This window comes from Vicia villosa, unplaced genomic scaffold (genome assembly GCF_029867415.1).
Source record: "Vicia villosa cultivar HV-30 ecotype Madison, WI unplaced genomic scaffold, Vvil1.0 ctg.000716F_1_1, whole genome shotgun sequence".
NCBI classification, from domain to species: Eukaryota; Viridiplantae; Streptophyta; class Magnoliopsida; order Fabales; family Fabaceae; genus Vicia; species Vicia villosa.
This window is the reverse complement of record NW_026705324.1, coordinates 149,249-167,511: the sequence shown is the minus strand read 5'-3', so window position 1 is coordinate 167,511 and position 18,263 is coordinate 149,249. Positions and strand designations below refer to the sequence as shown.

Genomic DNA, 18,263 nt, shown 5'->3' with positions numbered 1-18,263 from the left:
AAGATTTTCCATCTCCAGTGAGGAGGTTCTTCCATCTCAATAAGAAAAGATGCTTATATTCCCCAGAGAAGTTTAAAACATGCAGCACCATTCATCACTCGTGTTTATCTACACCATGTTGAAAAACATTTGCCAAGTATCTGGTTGTATTGCGACGCTGGTCCATCTCCAGTATATACTTCATTGTCTGTCAGTATCGTCAGCATTCATGCTACATTCATGACATTCATCATTCATACGTATTTGCATCATTTATGCATGCTTGCATTTTTCATGTTTGCTTCGAAATCACTTGTTCAGGATATATCTATCCCAAAAAAAAAAGAAAAAGAGAAAAAAGAAAAAAAAGAAGAAGAAAAAAGAGAAGAAAAAAAAAGAAATAGGTATGGGCGTGTTATCTCTCCAGTAGGTCGTCACCCATAAGCAAAAAAAACATATTCTTTCTCCAGTTCCCCACTGAGATCATTCCTCGTGGAAGAAGGTTGCTTTAGTTTCTCCTCTCAAAACGAAGGAGAAAATACCCATTCGAGTTCATTCCTCACTGGGTACAAAGTCTTGTTTGACTGTTTCTTTCCAATTCATTCATGGATAGAACCTTGTCTTTACCAAAAAATTCAAATTCCGATTCTCCAAATAGAGTCAAGAAAAAATTGAACCATAAACAATCGCCTCGTCATCTGAGCAGTTTATGTTTCTTTCAAAAATTTCCTCTCAAGGAAATCAATCATGAAGACCATTTGACAATCAGGGCCTTATTACTGTTCACAAGGCTGAATAACCAGTAATTCCCCTAAGCAAAGTCTCCAGAATCATTTTATCACTTGGCTGATAATTGATCATGTCTTCAAAACCACTATCACAAGGCTGGTAGTCGGTAACCTTTTGTTCTGGTTATATTATTAAACATGTCTATCCCAATGCTGATAGTCGATAATATTAACCGAACCTTTGAAACTCTTTTTACCTTGTCAAGTCTATCACCATGCTGATAGTCGGTAATACAGTTTCATACCTTTCACCTTCGCATTATTAAACAAGTCTATCCCTGTGATGATAGTCGATAATGTCGATAGGTAAGCTTTTCTTACAAAGCTATCATTCCCCGGTGAAGCATACACTTGCTTTCCCGAAAAGACAAAACGGATTCTCTTCCTAAAACGGATTGAGACATCCTTCCCGATCTCTTTTCCCCAGCGGAGTCAGTTCTTGATATTCCCTCGGTAAAGATATCCTTGCATCATTCGCAATTTTGGTATCTTAGGTCCAAAATTCGCGTCTTCTGATATTTAAGTCTCTTCCACCCTATCAAAACGAAGATTTTCAATCTTCATGTCTCAGGTTGAAGAAACTTAAATAGGGGCATCTGTCATACCCCAATTTTTGACCTAAGATACCACCTCATATCATTTGCATATGCATCATTTGCATCTTTAACAAATTGCATAGCTTGTGTTTGCTACTTCTGACTCAGCAGGATTTAATCAGGAAATCATTCATCAGTACAAATACCAATCAATTAGGGTTTTGTTCTCCCTTCATTTCAAATGAATCATCTTCATCAACAATCAACATTTGGTCCTCAGAGATCCATCTCAACAAGCTCAAAGGCTCTGAATCGACTGAATTAGGGTTTTGACTGAAGATAGCACACTCCTGACTTTAGCTCAGGATTTGACATAATGACTTGGGACATGATATCAAGACCTCAAGTGCATCATTTTGACCTAATCCATTGGCTCATAACATCTCCTATACAAAGATTGATCAGACAAATCCTCAGATCAGGGTTTTGAACTATCAGGGACTGAAATCAGGGATCACATTTGGGAAACCCTAAAAATCCCCAGGAAGTCAATCAAAGGTTTCAATCATCCTCAAATAATCCCTATGACAACATACAATGGAAGTTACATCTCAATTCAAGACCTACAGTCATCAATTTCATCTGGTCGACAATTAGGGTTTTTGACCTAATTCACTGAACAACTGACTTTTTAATCAGGAAATGATGCTACAACTCAAACCATGGCTCAATAACCTCTAATGCTTCAATGAAATCCATTCATACCACTCATTTGGTGAGGATAGCCTGTTTCATTTGAAAACTCCAGAAGCGCGATTCGTCTGAAAAAGTCAACTGTACAAGAACACCTTTGACTTTTGGGAATTTTGGTCAACCATGACTTTTGAAGTTTTGAATCATCAATATATGATATATGAAGTCATTTGATCAAGAAAAATCAAGAAAATCAATCAAGAATCAAAAAGTCAAAAGTTTGACTTTCCATACTTAGAAAAATTCTAAGTGTTTTTCAATGGTTTTTTCCAAACTTTGAAAGGGAATTTCTCAAAATTTCACCTACAAACTGAAAAAAACTTCCAACATGAAAGTTGTAGATTTTGATCCAATAAACAACTTTGACACATATAAATTTTTTCCATAAGATCAACCATTTAAGAGATATGGAGCTTCAAAGTTGGTACTTTTTGAAAACTTCACTTAAAACTTCATTTTCTTCAAAGTTCATGGAACTTTTTCACCCATTTCCTTAAGAGACTTGAAGAAACTTTCAACTAGGCTTTTGAAGTGTGTAATATGAGCTTTCCAAAATGTCAAAGAGCATGAAAAAATATGGAGTGTAGGTATGGTTTTGAATTATGCATTTAGTGCTCATTTTCACTTGAATTTTCACCATTTTTCACTAAGTTTCAAGACTACATGACCTATAATCCAAGCAATGATGCAAAGAGGCAATAATTGAAGAGATATTTTCTGATATGAGATCAGAATGGAAGAGGATAGGAAGCTTGGGATTTAACCATGGTTTAGTAACTTTTAACCATGTGCATTAAATGTAAAGATTCCATTTTATCTTCAAATGCCAAATCACCAATTCTTGATCAACTTGCAAAGCTTTGTATTCAGAAACTTTGGCCTATAAATAGAGGTCCAAACTTCATTGCAAATCACACCAAAACCTCACAATTATAGGTTTTCTCTCTTCTTTCTTGAATTACAAGTCATGTGTTTCAAAGTGAGGTAGAAAACTCAACCTCCATCTCTTGCAAGTTCTGACCAAAGTGATGCTTCCCACAAACCACAAACATCATATGGGATGTGTTTGATCCATCCATACACCCCAAATCACCCTAAATCTCAGAATCACTCTTCAACCACCATATTTGCATAAAATGAGCCTTAACATATCAATTCTCATACCAGGCCATATCTGTCCAAGTTAATCATCTAAACACACTCCATATACTTCACATGAACTGTTCCAACCATCATACATGATCTGAAACATCAAAATCAACTAGCTTGATCCTCACTTGAGCTAAACTGCAGTTCGGGTACCACAAGGTGATCAAGAGGTTTCCAGTTCATTCCAGGCATTCAAACACATCACATAAGGTCCATTGAAGCTATCCAGATTGATACAAAGCATCTGTAACACCTCCAGGCACGATTTCAATTTCCAGTTTGGCCGTTTTTGAGGTAAGTGCTCATGAACTTCAAACTCTATCATACATGCATCATAAATGAAAAACTGCCATGCCATCTTGTTTCTGCATATGTATGGATCATTAACCCTCAATCAATTGCAACTTATCATGCACACACACGATTTCAGATTGAAACTCAAAATTAGGGTTCTTCGTGTTCATCAGAAAATTGATAGCCTTAGAGATAAGATAAATGCAATTAAATGATACCATCATGTTCCTGGTGAAAAATCGAGCAAGATAGGCTATTCACTCGATCCAAACAATTCAGTTTTCAGAATTTTCAAATTTGAATTGGGTATGTGTTCTTGGCGCCAGATTTTGAAACTGAAATTAGAAATTGATTCAAAAATATAATTGATTCGTTGCAAATACTAAACAGACCACGCGCGTGGTCCAGTTGGTCATGTTTTTGAGTGGTGAGCGTGAGGTCGTGGGTTCAACACCTCTAGGGACCAAAACCATTTTTTTACAACTATTTTTCTTTCATTTTTTTAACAAACTTCAATTAATTATTTAACTAACCAAATTAACTCATTTTTTATTCATTTTTTGCATACCTCTCACTTAATATATATATTTTGAGAATATCAAAAAAAATCATCAAAAAATATTTATTTGATACATTTTTTAATAGTTTTAAAATGACTTGTTTTTAAGTAATTTTAATACTTTTAAATATTATTTTTCATTTGATTTTCAAAGTTAATCATTTATAAATACTTTTTGAAGCAAACCCTAATCATCTAAATGTTAATTGAAGACAATCTTTTTGTTTATCTTGATTAATTTGACTTCTTTCAAAATTCAAATCGTTTTAAAACGAGCGATCGCGATTCTTTTCAAAAAAACAATAAACCATTTCTTTTTGAAACTATTGATTAAATCTTTTTAATTGATCAATTGATTTTCAAAACGATGTGGGGCCTCTCGAATATTAGAGAGTATAAGTCCCTTTTGTCTTTCTTTGTACAGAAAACTTTTTCCAAAACCTTCACAGTTTTTAACGCCAAATCTTTCAACTCTTTTTCAAAACCATCCACCCTGTTTTATGAAAATAAAACAGGGGCCTCTCGAATATTAGAGAGTATAAGACCCACTCCTTTTTCCTTTTATACAGTTTTTCTTTGTACAGAAAACTCTTTCAAAACAATACTTTTCACACTGTTTTCAAAACAACAAACGACGCGTCTGTAAATAAAACGATCAACCATGTCTTGTAAATATACCATGGGCCTCCACGTAGGTATAAGTCCCAAGCCCTTTTGTACATACCCACTCTTGTACATGAAATTAGGTATTTCATTGTACACATACATTTTTGTACATATCTCATTTTGTTTTTAACTTTGAATAACAAACCAAAAATGAAGGTTTTCTTTAAATCTTCCCAAAAATATACCATGGGCCTCCATGTAGGTATAAGTCCCAAGCCCTTTTGTAAATACCTGTTTACATAGCTTTGAATAAACTCAAGTGGACTTCTCCCCGAGTGTGAGTCCCGAGCCCCCGTGTATACAAATGGATCATGCATACAGGTATATTTCCTTCATAAACTCCATTATATACACACACTTTGTCATATACATATATAATTGTTCATACCTGTTCATGTTTGTTCATACTTGTTCATGTTTGTTCATATATGTGATATGTGTGCTTGTTCAACTTAGTACAACACTAGGTTCCCCATAGCCTCCTATTGGGCTTTGTGCAAAGAATCTCCACTAGTTTAGGTTAGGACATAGAGTATGGTTTCCCGGTGAAATCGCTCTAAGAGCTCAAACCAACTATACCATGCCTCCCCTTGGGCTTTGTACAAACGAGTGACCCTCCCATAGCCTCCTCTTGGGCTTACAATGCAAGGACCCTCGATTGTCCCTCCCATAGCCTCCTCTTGGGCTTACAATGCAAGGACCCTCGGATAGCCTCCTCTTGGGCTTCGTACAAGGACCCACGGGCTTCTTATAAGCATCCCCAATATCCAAAACAAATACCCTAGGAGATTAGACATTTTTCATCTCTATGCTAGGAGTATCTCTTCTATATCATCACAAACAATCAATCAATCAAAAATCAAACTTTTTCTGCCACAAGGCTGGCTAATCAATCAAACTGTTTTACCACCGTACTGGATGATTAATCAAAGTTTTTGTCACAAGGCTGACTTCATTGAAACTTTTGCCACAAGGCTGGCTGATTAATCAAAGTTTTTGTCACAAGGCTGACTTCATTGAAACTTTTGCCACAAGGCTGGTTAAACAAACAAAAACATCTTTATCATTCTAAGCACCCTAAGTGGCATGGCCCCGGGCTTATAATGAAAAGATTTTCAAACAAAAACAAACAGATGTATGTGATGATATAGATTAGATACATCTAGCATTTAGACGACATTTGTCTATTTTCCTTTGCTTCCACTAGCATAAGTGGGAACTACAATTGCTCTGACTTTCTCAACATCCCTTTGAGAATACGTAGGCACAAGGTCGATCCTTGGCGAGCAAAACAAAACAAAAAAAACCATTCAAACCTTAGCACCCGTAGACCCCGAGCTACAGATGCTCTGATTCCCTCTAGGGGATATGTATGCAGAGGATCGCGATGATCTTTGCGAGCATAATCAAACAAACACCTTAGGTCCCACCTCTTTCTCACAAGAACCTCCACCACAACAAGAATGGAATAAGCAAAACAAAGAAACCTATAGAGTACTATAGATACGTTGGGTGCTAATACCTTCCCTTCGTATAACCAACCCTCTTACCCGGAATCTCTCCCCCACTTTTAAGGTTATTGCAGCTTTTTTCCTTTTCCTCCTTTGGAAATAATAAAAAGTTTGGTCGAAACAAAGAAAAATCATTTTTTTGAGCACTCGAGCCCAAAGAAGGCATCAGGTGTCTCATCCAGAAAGAGGAACAAAACGATTTTTCGCCCGCGACAGACAGCTTTCCAGTAGCACCGAACTCCTCTGTGTATTGTGTATTCAGGAAAATTCTCCTCAGAATTATCTTCAGTATTGACATTGACCGCTGGTCGAGCAGGATTTGAAGGTCCTGGTTTGTCAGCCTTGTTCTTTGTAGAGTTGAAACGGTTTTCTTCTATTTCTTGAAGAGCAAAAGATGAATCACAATCTTCAGAACTTTCAGGATGTAATTCCCAATCCTCAGGATGTAGAGACTCATTGTCAGAGACGCTTTCCAAGTCAACTGTGGGGCCATCTTCCCCTTCATCTTCAAAAATGGCATTTATGTGATAATAACCATCTTCAGGGTTATCAATCTTGGTAGATGCATTGAAGTTGAAATTTTTAGTAATTTCAGGCTGCTGAGAAAATTGAGAGGGCTGATAAACCTCTTCTGGTTGACTATTATATTCAAAGGAATCTCCCCATCCAGTTGGTTGGATATCCTCAATCGCAATCTTTGAACTTTCGGGTGCCGTATATTTCACCATATAATCATATTTGCCACTTGGTTGTCCCAAGGTGTCCCAGACCTCTGCAGGAATAGGCGGAGTTTCATTGGCACTAGATTTCTCTGAAGGAAGATAGAACGGTGCGTATGGTTCTTCCTGAGATATGTATCCCAAGTCATTGAGATAACATTTCCATTCTTCTTCAGGATCGGGTAGACCTTCTTCGATATATTCTTCAATAAGGACATTAACCTCTTGGGGAATCGGGTTAAGGAATCCTCCACTGCCTCTAGTTTCATCCTTCTTGGTGCAGTTCGAAAACATCGGTGAACATCCGAGTCCTGCTCTAGTTTCATTCTTGGTCGGGATCACAACTTGCCCCCAGCCAGTGGTAGTTCCATTTTTCATTACTTTCACTGCCTCTTTGTATGAAGAGATTGATGCTTTCTTTTTGGAAGATTCGTCTTCTAAAGAGAGACCTTGGAACTGCGTCCCTTCCACATTATCAGCACTTATGAAAGAGAAATTGGATAAATGGCTCACCATTAAAGCTTGTTCCCCACTTATTGTTACCAATTTTCCATTTGTTATAAATTTTAACTTTTGATGGAGCGTAGAAGTCACTGCCCCTGCTTCATGGATCCATGGTCGTCCTAACAGACAGCTATAAGCAGCTTGAATGTCCATGACCTAGAAGGTGATTTGAAATGTATGTGGACCAATTGTCATGGGAAGGTTGACTTCGCCGATAACAGATTTTCGCGATCCATCAAATGCTTTGACTACTACACCACTGAACTTCATAGGCATTCCTTGGTAAGATAAACGAGCAAGAGTCGTCTTCGGCATCACATTTAAGGAAGATCCAGTGTCTACCAACACGTTAGACAAAGAGTCTGACTGGCAGTTCATAGAAATGTACAGAGCAAGATTGTGATTTCTGCCCTCCTCTGGGAGTTCTTCGCCAAAGAAGCTTAAATTGTTGCAAGCTGTTATGTTGGCTATTATCCCATCAAAATGGTCAACAGTCACATCATGATCCACAAAAGCTTGATCTAATACTCTCATCAGGGCTTCCCTATGAGCTTCTGAATTCAACAGCAATGAAAGTATTGAGATCTTTGAAGGAGTCTGCATAAGCTGATCCACAATCTTGTATTCACTTCTTTTGATAAGCTTCAAAATTTCATCAAAGTCAGGATTGACATTGGTTCCACTGGATTGGCCAATATCAGTGCTTGTATTACTGATAGGAGTTTCCACAGGATTCCCCACTGGTGTATTAACAAGATTTTGCCTAGTTGCAGGAGCAATAGGCTGCTTTGGAGGTGGTGGAGTTCACACATGTCCACTTCTTGTTACTCGACTCACATCGGCGATATTCACGACAGGTGAAAGAGTAGGTAAAGGAACTTCTTGTCCATTCTTTATCATTGTTGCATTGTAGTTGTAGGGAACTGCCTTGTCAGAGTCATAAGGAACAGGTCCAGGTAGACAAATGATCAAAGGAGCAACAGGAACCCTTGGCTTGTTGTAAGTAACTTCTATGCGCTCAGGCATGTTGAAATAAGGAACGATGATGTTAACTTTAGGCATTTTCGCGTTGATATCTGAGACTAAAAGCTCATGCGGATAACATCCTATCATGTTAACTTCATCTTCATTCCTATTTCTGTAGATCTAAATAGTATCATTATCTAGCAAGACTTGAAAATCTCTTCTCACAATCGAACATCCATGAGAATCTACACAACATATGCTACAGGAACCGTAGTGATGCTGGCGAAAATTCTGCCCTTGGCAGAGAGTAGCGTGCATTTGTACCAAATTTGCTCTTGAGAAATTGATGTCATAGATTCGGTATTGGCCAGGACATCCATACACCATGTTTACAACCTGCCCTCCATGATTGGGCATCGGATTTGCTTGCACATTAGGATTCAAATTTCTGAAAGAAAGGAGATTAGATCTAACCAACCTCTGGACTTCATATTTCAATGCTATGCAATGCTCAAGATCATGGCCAGGTGCTCCTTGATGATAAGGGCATGAGACCTCAGCTTTGTACCACCATGGGAGTTTCTCAGGTACTGGTGGTGGTGCTTTAGTTTGAACAAGACCTCTTTCAATCAAAGCAGGATACAACTCTGTGTAGGTCATTGGAATCAGATCTAATTGTGGAGCTCTTTGCACACGATTCTGATTGTTGTTAAACTGTTGAGCCTGTTGTCGAGGCTGTTGTTGTTGAAACTGCGGGGTAAATCCTGGATTCGGTGCTGTATTAACGACTGGCGCGATAGCAGCAATCTGTCGTTGACGATTGACGTTTCCTCTCGGCCTCCCTTGGGATACCATGTCAATACTTTGTTCTTTCTTCTTTGGGAAACCACTTCCGAACTTTTTGGTTCCGCTTGAAGATCCACCTTCTTTAGTCAGACGTCCGGTTCGGACTCCTTCTTCTAGACGCATCCCCATGTTTACCATCTCGGTGAAATGACTTGGAGCACTGGCAATCATGCGTTCATAATAAAACGGGCTAAGAGTATTCAAGAAGATCTTTGTCATCTCTTTCTCTTTTAACGGTGGATTAATCTGAGCAGCAGTTTCTTTCCATCGTTGGGCATATTCTTTGAAAGCTTCATGATCTTTCTGAGCCATGGATCGAAGCTGATCTCTGTCTAGAGCCATATCCGAGTTGTATTTGTATTGTCGGACAAAGGCCTCACCTAGGTCATTGAAAGTTCGAATATTGGTGCTATCCAAACCTGTGTACCACTTCAGTGCGGCACCAGTCAAACTGTCTTGAAAGTAATGGATGAGCAACTGATGATTATCTGCATAAGTAGACATCTTTCTGGCATACATTACGAGATGGCTTTGTGGACAAGAAATACCTTTGTACTTCTCAAAGTCTGGGATCTTGAATTTAACAGGTATTTGTACACTGGGAACCAAACATAGTTCCTGGGCATTCTTTCCAAATAAATCTTTTCCCCAAATAGCTTTGACTTCCAGTTGAATCTTGTTGAATTGTTCTTGGAGATCTTCCACGCGGTTGCGCTGATTTGTGCTATCACCTTGATCATGATAAATCTCATTGTCTCCGTAAGGAACAGTGTGAACCATAGGAGTAGCAACCGTCATAGTGGGTTGAGAGAGTGCCATAGTAATTTGAGAAAAAGTTACCCCCTGATTTGGAGTGAACTGCGAACTTTGTGCAGTAGGCGCTTCAGTTGTGGATGTTTGAACCCCAGAAACATTATGGCGGAAACTTGCACCGAAGCTGAAAGGCGTGCCCCAACCTTCTGGCATGGAGAAAGATGGAATGCTGAATGCAACTGTAGAAACTGGAGTAGTGACCTCAGATGTCACTGTTGCTTGACTGTTGGGTGGTGGCTGCTGATTTTGTGCGGCCATTAAGGAGTCAACCATAGTAGTGAGACTTTCCAACTTTTCCTGAAGGGTGGTTAATGTACCACGAAGCTCAATATTCTCTTGTTCAGAGTGTTCCATTATTCTTCTTCTGCTTGAACGAGTATTGTATCTGTGAACTGATTGCGAGCGCGGTCGAGAAACTTTGAGACGCGACAGCTTGACGATCTAATGGAGAAAGATCCAAAAGATGAGACTCTATACAACAGACTCGATATGCAGAATGATGTATGCAATTTTTTTGGATTTTTTCCAAATATTTTAAAGATTATTCTCTTGCAAACATTTTAACACAAACTATTCTTTTATTGAAATAATGGGAAAATGTTACAACATTGGAGCATAGCTCCTTACAGAAGCAAATGATAAATAAAGCTAAACAATCCTAAACATCTTCATCATATGAAGAACCAAATGCGTTGTGCAGCTTGAGCTTCATGATTTCTTTCCCATAATAAGCTTTCAACTCGGCCTTTTCGGTCCTCAGCTTGTCAACAACATTCTTCCAGTCGTCAGGCGTTGGAGCGTTGCTTGTTCAACCTTCAAGCTTTTTCTTGCTTTCTTTGATGTACCTCCTGATTGCAGCGTCTTGCTGACGGATCTTCTCATCTTTACTCATGAGCCATCCAACTTGATAATAAAGAGTTTCTTCGTGATCTTTCACTCGTTTCTTCAACTTTCTGTTTTCCACATCAGTCTTACGAAACTTTTCTTCCCAAGCGTCTTTTTCGATCCTCATCTTGGCTAGAATCTCCTGGTATTCTTCCGTAGTGTCAATGGGAATGTTGGGTAGTTGAGATACCACATGGAACATGGGTTTTTCATAATCATAAGGCATTTGAAATACCCCAAAATTTGCCCCATCTACTTCACTTACAAAGATTCAAAGACTAGGGTTCCATTCAAGCAACACTCCTAGCCAAGAGCCTCCTAAGGCTAGGGTTTGAGATTCCTCTAAGAGGGATCAATGAGATAAGGCTCCTAATCAAGGGTATATGGTTTATAGTGATCCAATTTAACTCCATGGCAAAAGTCAAGGCACCACTCCAAAGGTCACCTGCTCAAACAGTCTCAAGATCTACAATCAACTGATTCAAAACCAAAGTCAAGGCATGATCCAAACTTCTAACCATTGGTCACACAACAAATATGGAGAGGTATATCCATCATTTGATCAAAGCTTGATCATGATTCCATTAATAGAAACTCAGAGATGAACAAATACCAAAAGGTTCAAATTAGGGTTTCTTTAGGAGAAAGTCAACCCAACTTTGACTGGGCATAACTTTCACCTGGAACATCAAAAATTCCCCACTCAAAGGCTATTTTGAAGGAAATTGGATTCTCTACAACTTTGTCTCTCATAAGCTAGGGCTAGAAATGCTTCATTTGAGAGGTACAGTACAAAAGATTACAGGTCATTTTCAGGCATCCTTCAAAAGCAGTTTTTTGTTAAAGAAGATATGATCAAGATAAAAGCTCCAAATGAAAAATATGTTCCAAAGTGGCTTGTAGAGGACACTTTGAGGTTTCCAAAAAGTATTAGAACTCCCTCATAGCTTAAAAATTGAGTGAGATATGCTTGATCAAAGTTGGTTGATTTTGGAGGACCAAATGTGAAAAAAGGAGGTTCAAATTGGATTTCTTGCAAATAGGCCCGTACTTTTATGACTTGAACTTGGCCCATAAGTTATCCAAAAGATATGCCATGAATTTTATCACTTTATTCGATTTTTACACAATTTTATTTCATTTAAAATTGATTTTTAATGATTTAAATAAGTGAGAAATCAAATAATTTTGATAGAAAATATATTTTGTTGATTTTCAATCAACATTAATGCTAAGATATGATTTAATTTTCGTGGCAAATCAAATGGGAGGAGATTGGTACATAATCTTGGCAAAAAAAGAAACTTTTTATTCAAGAAACAAAATCAAATTTCTCAAAGAAGGAAGTTTGGATTCAAAGGCTTTTTGGGCTCTTTTCTAGACCTAATTCTTTCCCCTATAAGTACACAACCTAAAGCATAGGATTAGGGGACGCAAAATTGAGAGAGAGGCATATTTGCAAGAACAAAAAATCACCAAAGAGCTTGGATTCGGTTTTTGAGTTTTAAGAGGTTTCAACAAGAACTAACGGTTGCAAAAGCTTCACTGAAGGATTTGGAACGTGTCTGGATCAATACACTACATCAGCACCCCCAGATAATCCTCCAATTAGCCGTGGTATGTAGTTTCTAAAACGTGACCGATTAGCATGATTCATACGCTATTACTGTTAATTGATTGCATATTTTGATTGATAAGAATGTATTGAACGTTTCTGGATTGTTTTCTTTAAGTTTTGGTGTGTGAATTGCATTCAGCCATTGGAGGCCGAGTTAGGGTTTTTGTTTTGGATTTGGGGGTTTTCAGTAGGATTAAAATTAAGGGACATTGAGAACGTGACTGATTTCGCATGGTCTAAGTGAGAAGATTGCAGGTGGTGCGAACGATTTATAGGCGTTCAGGCCCTAATCGCTATTTTCGTAGGGGGGTTCGCTACGAACGGTTTCATAGCAAAATCGTAGCAATATTTACAGGGTTTTTGCAGGTGTTTTGGGGAAGATGATGCGCTGTCATCATCTGGTTCGTGCGTTTGAATTTTCGCGCTTATTTTCTTTGGGTTTTTCTTGATTCATATATTATGTTATGGATGCGCATGGTTAACACATATGCATGCGTGGTGTGTTGGTTGTGTGATGCGTTGGTGAGGGGGAGGTCATGGGTTTGAGCCTCCCCTTCGCTTATTTATTTTTCTAAATATTACTCTATGATCCTGTGCGCTCCTCATCGTGGCTATTACCATACACCTTCTCAATCTGGCCTTTAATCCATCACTAGCTTTAGATCAACGCACCCAAATTCAGGCCCTGTATCATGCACCATAGTGACAACCACACAGAATCACAAACCTTAAAAAACTAAATTATTTTTAATTAATATGCCTATTTTAATTAAATCCTTTTATACATATTTATTAATATTATAAGATTATTTTTTTATAAATAAATTAATATATAATATTTATGTTAAATTATAATTTGTGATTCGTGCCGATTAAATCGATTAATCGCTATGGTTAACAATATTTTTAATTAAAATACTATTTAAATAAAATAACATTAGTTTCAATTTGATTAAATGGTTGCAACCATTTTATTAGTTGTGATGATTAATCGTTTTCTTTTTTAATTCTAATTTGTTATTCTTTTTAATCGAATCAATCGATTACGAGGGGTAACAATACAAATAAAATTCATAAAAATTATAAAAATACCTTAATTCATTATTAGTGTTAATCGAATCAATCGATTAAAATTGGTAGTGATGCAAATTTCGAATCTTTTAACTATGGTGATCAAATCTATTGATCATTGCGGTTAATAGTACAAATTAAATCAGGGTTGTACGCCCACTCTTAAAACACTTCCCAAACTTTTCAAAACATCCAGTATCAAATTACACATTATCATAGGCTATTTCAAAAGCCTTTGAGGCAAATTCCCAACCCTATCAAATTCAAATTCTAAGGGCGTACAACCCTTCCCCGAACTACGTGGACTCTGATTCTCCCTAAGGAGATACGTAGACATTTGGCAACAAGGCGAGTCCCCCTCCTCCAAATCTTAATCATTTTCAATAATTAAACTTTTAACCCTAATAATTGTCTGTTACCCTTTTCTGCCATAACCCTTATCTTTGCATGTTAACCTTTAGGAAAGGGTTTTGGGTGCCTAACACCTTCCCTTAACCCGAATATAGTATCTTACCCTTAATCTCTTAACCATTAAAGGTTTCCTATTCGCCTTGGTAGAATAGGTGGCGACTCTCTAAGTATAATTTTTAGGCAGGTTGCTACACCTGCCATGTTGAAAAACCTATAGCTATTTTGGCCTTTAACACAAGTAAGTAAAATCACAGCTTCTTTCATGTTAATGATGTGAGCATGGTTGTCATGCATCTGTTTTGCTTGGTTATTTCAGTGTTATACTCATCAAAAGAAGAACTCCAAAATTCTTCCGATGACTATTGGTGCTCAATTCTCTCTTCTAGAAAAGAGGTAAACTTGTTTATCTCAATGCCTTTATTTTCCAATAATATTAAATTGTTACTACTCATGTTCATTCTTTAATAGGTTGATCAACTTTCTATCAAAATTGATTGTTTTCCAGAGTACTCAGATTTGAGAAGCGCTCTTAACATTTACGGGCTCCTCTTTAAGTGTTCATCCAGCGTTGAGCATGATAGTTCAGGTATCTCTTGCTTATTTATGCATTGTGGGAGACATATTTTCTTTTCGTAAGAGATAAAGTTATGTTGAGTGTCAGCACAACAGAGCCAAAATATTTCTATATTTTCATTAATTATTTTTGTTCCATGTATTTTATTTCTTTTTCAATTGCACTTAATTTAGATATGTTTGCATTATTGAAATAGGAATGCAAATATCTTGCCATACCTATTACCATGCTTTTAAGAACAATACATGTCATTGTATTTAGATTCTAACCATGGAGGTCCACCCCAAAATATTAGAGCCTGGATCAGATTTGTCACTTCTTGTCGTCGGATAAGGTAAGCAACAACAGTGTATTGATTGTTGATAATTATTTTCTAGATCATGTCCATAAGCAATCTTTGCTTAATTTCTCTTATTCTTGCTGTCTTGGATCTGCAGAGTCTCGAAGGATTTGAATTGTATCCAGACTGTTGAATGTGTTTCAAAAGATAGTATTGATTGTTGATAACTATTTTCTAGATCATGTCCATAAGCAATCTTCGCTTAATTTCTCTTATTCTTGTTGTCTTGGATCTGCAGAGTTCAAAGGATTTGAATTGTATCCAGACTGTTTAATGTGTTTCAAAAGATAGTTCTCGTTTTAAGCAACTTAGAAGCTCTATTGCCTATCAAAGCCTTATTTATTCTTTTGACGAAGTATGATCCTTACCCTTGCCATCAAATTTATTTATGTTTATGCATATAAAAGTTTTGGTAGTGAAATTTTGTATTACTTGATATTTACATGTTCTTTCCTCGGGCCAACAGTGCAGAAGAGATTCTCAAATCACTTGATAAAATTAACTTCAAAGATAAAAGTTGCAATTTCTTCAAAATATACATTTACTTATAACTCGTTTGGTGAAGACAATCCAGAAATCTACGAGATGTTCTATTCTTTTCTTAGACATTGTTTTACCTTAATTTGAGTGACTGACCTACGACCATACGCATCAAAGGTGAGTGGAATATTTTATTTTTAATCAATTAATTTTGTTACTGTGTAATTTGACTTACAACTATAATTGTTACAGGTTCGTCATAAGGCTTCGTATCTTCTGCATTTCTATGTCTAAAAAGGATTAGTACAATATCTTCAGTATCATGGCGAATGTCAAGTTATTGCTGCTACTTGTTGACCGGTATCAATCAACATATTTTGCATAGCATCTTAGGATCTTTGAATATATAACAATTAACAAGCTTACAGAAAATTCAACGACATGTATATGTCCGTCAAAACCTCTGTAGCATCGACATCTTTGAAAAAAGGTTTTTAGTTTGTTTATTAGCTTGTGTTCTATGTGACTACTATTAGAGAATAAAAGTACATATAGGTCAGTAGATTTGGTTAATTTTAACATATAGGTTATCACTGATTACCTTGCTGTTGTAGCTGCACATTTTGTTTATTAATTTCTCCGTTGACTCAATTTTGTTTGTTACCTAAGTTGGTATCTACCCTTGAGGATGTGCGCAAAGCAAGTGCAGAAGCACAACAGAGAATATATGCGCATCTTGACATATGCAGGTTCTCTGTCATTGATTTTTTAGTTTCTTATTGTATTGGTGATTTCTGTCAATTTCAATTTTTGGCCCGGGAGGAATGCCTTAATATCTGAGGTATTAATGTAAGACAGTTTTGGCATGTGGATCAACAAACGTGAAGAAATATGTCTTGTCCTTAAAGCATTTGCAGTGAGGAGGGACTGGGTGAATGCTAAAACCAAAAGCTATGTTCAAATTTTGGTAAAAACTAAATAGTTGTTTGGTATGAGTCTTTTTTATCAACATTAATATTTTTTAGTTAAAGGTATATAGAGTATTCTTGCCTCTTGCCTGGTTCTAATTTTTAGTTAAATGTTTATAAATTTTGTGCTTGTATGAACATATCATGTTAGAATGTTTTTCTCTATATTTGAGAATTTATTGAAACGCCCAATTCTAAACAATCTATAGTTTCTTCGAGTTAGCTGCCTAGAGTTAATCTATAGTTTCTTTGAGTTTAGCTGCTTAAAGTTGATGTATGTAATTTTTTTTGGATAAAATTATCTTGCTGAATTGATTTTAGACTAGTAACATATGTTAAATTGGCTTATAATGCTATATAAAACTATTCATTAAATTAATTGATTTGTTTGTCTAAAAATTAATTTTGATCAATTTTTATTATTATTTCAGGAACAGTTTATATGACTTTAGATGGAGACACGTGAAAGTGAAAGTGAAAAGTAAAGAGACACGTGAAAGTTCATAGTTGTGGATACACTAACATACAATATAAGTAGGGATTTTTTATGTTATATGAAAATTCAAATATAGAAAATAGGAACATGGAGTTGTTTGATACAATGTTTTAAAAACCGGACCGGTCATCAAACCGGTGAGGATACTGGGTCACTGGTTCATCGGTCGAACCACTGGGTCACTGGTCGAACCGTATGAGTAAACCGGATTAAACCTATCATTATAATAAAACTATATAGGTATAAAACTGATCGAACCGGATCATTAAATTTCTAAAAAATATATAATTAGCACTTAAAAGCTGATCCATTAACATCATAATCTATAAATAAGGCTCTTAAAAATTACAAATTCAAAAGTTGTGCATTAGGTGCTGAAAATACTCATAATCCATATAATTTAAGGCTCTTAGATAGCATTTCAGTATACTCCTAAAGTCTTTAGACTGCAACAAAAATATATTCTCTACATTATTTTCAGTATCTCACTTTCTCTAATATATTCACCATATCAGAGTATTAGACTGCATTTTAGTATCTCACTTTCTCTAATATATTCACCACATTGTCATTATTTTCAGTATCTCACTTTCTCTAATATATTCACCATATCAGAGTATTAGACTGCATTTTAGTATCTCACTTTCTCTAATATATTCACCACATTGTTTTAGAAAGTTTTTTCCATGGCAGTAGACAATAATACAAGACCTCCATATGATAGTTTTTTAGAAAACAACAATAATACATTATTACAACTCATCATTCTTATGATCAAATAAAACAACAAATTATAGAGTTCAAAACCAAAAAAAACACTCCACTGCTATCACAACAATAATAATACATTATTACAACTCATCATTCTTATGATAAAATAAAACAACAAATTATAGAGTTCAAAACCAAAAAACACTCCACTGCTATCACAAGATTAATTCAATCTTGTAATTAATTCAATCTATCACAAGATTTAAACACCAAATACTCTTGTATAAAATATACTCATAAAACAACAACAACAAATTCCAACAATATAATCTTGAACTAACCCTAATATTGATTAGATATGAGAATAAAAAACGAAAAAACTTACGGTGGTGCGGCGGGATGAAACGGCGGCGTAGTGGTGTTCAGAAAATGGAGGCGCGGTGGCGTTCACGAATCGGCAGCCAATCGATGGCGTTCACGTTCTGGGAATGCTACTGCTATGGTCTTGTTCACTATTTTGGAAATGGGTGGAGTGGATGGTTTTTGGTTGGATAGAATGGTACTGATAGTGATAAGTTTTAATTTTTCTTTTTTTTTTCAAGTTAAAAAGTTCAAAACGACTGTGT

The 18,263-nt window shown here is 36.4% G+C and overlaps 1 long non-coding RNA gene across 19 annotated transcripts; it reads left to right on the top strand.

Annotated features, from left to right (window-relative positions):
• Positions 1-12,156: 12,156 nt before the first annotated feature.
• Positions 12,157-18,021, top strand: LOC131630689 (uncharacterized). 19 transcript variants are annotated; one of them, XR_009292429.1, is made up of 8 exons: positions 14,313-14,461; positions 14,537-14,654; positions 14,904-14,976; positions 15,080-15,639; positions 15,715-15,822; positions 16,132-16,211; positions 16,321-16,429; positions 16,862-18,021. It is a non-coding gene; the product is annotated as an uncharacterized LOC131630689 (long non-coding RNA). The 19 variants fall into 19 exon arrangements; XR_009292428.1 differs by having other exon boundaries at positions 15,715-15,952; XR_009292425.1 differs by adding an exon at positions 12,157-12,585 and having other exon boundaries at positions 14,385-14,461; positions 14,574-14,654; positions 15,715-16,429.
• Positions 18,022-18,263: the final 242 nt, after the last annotated feature.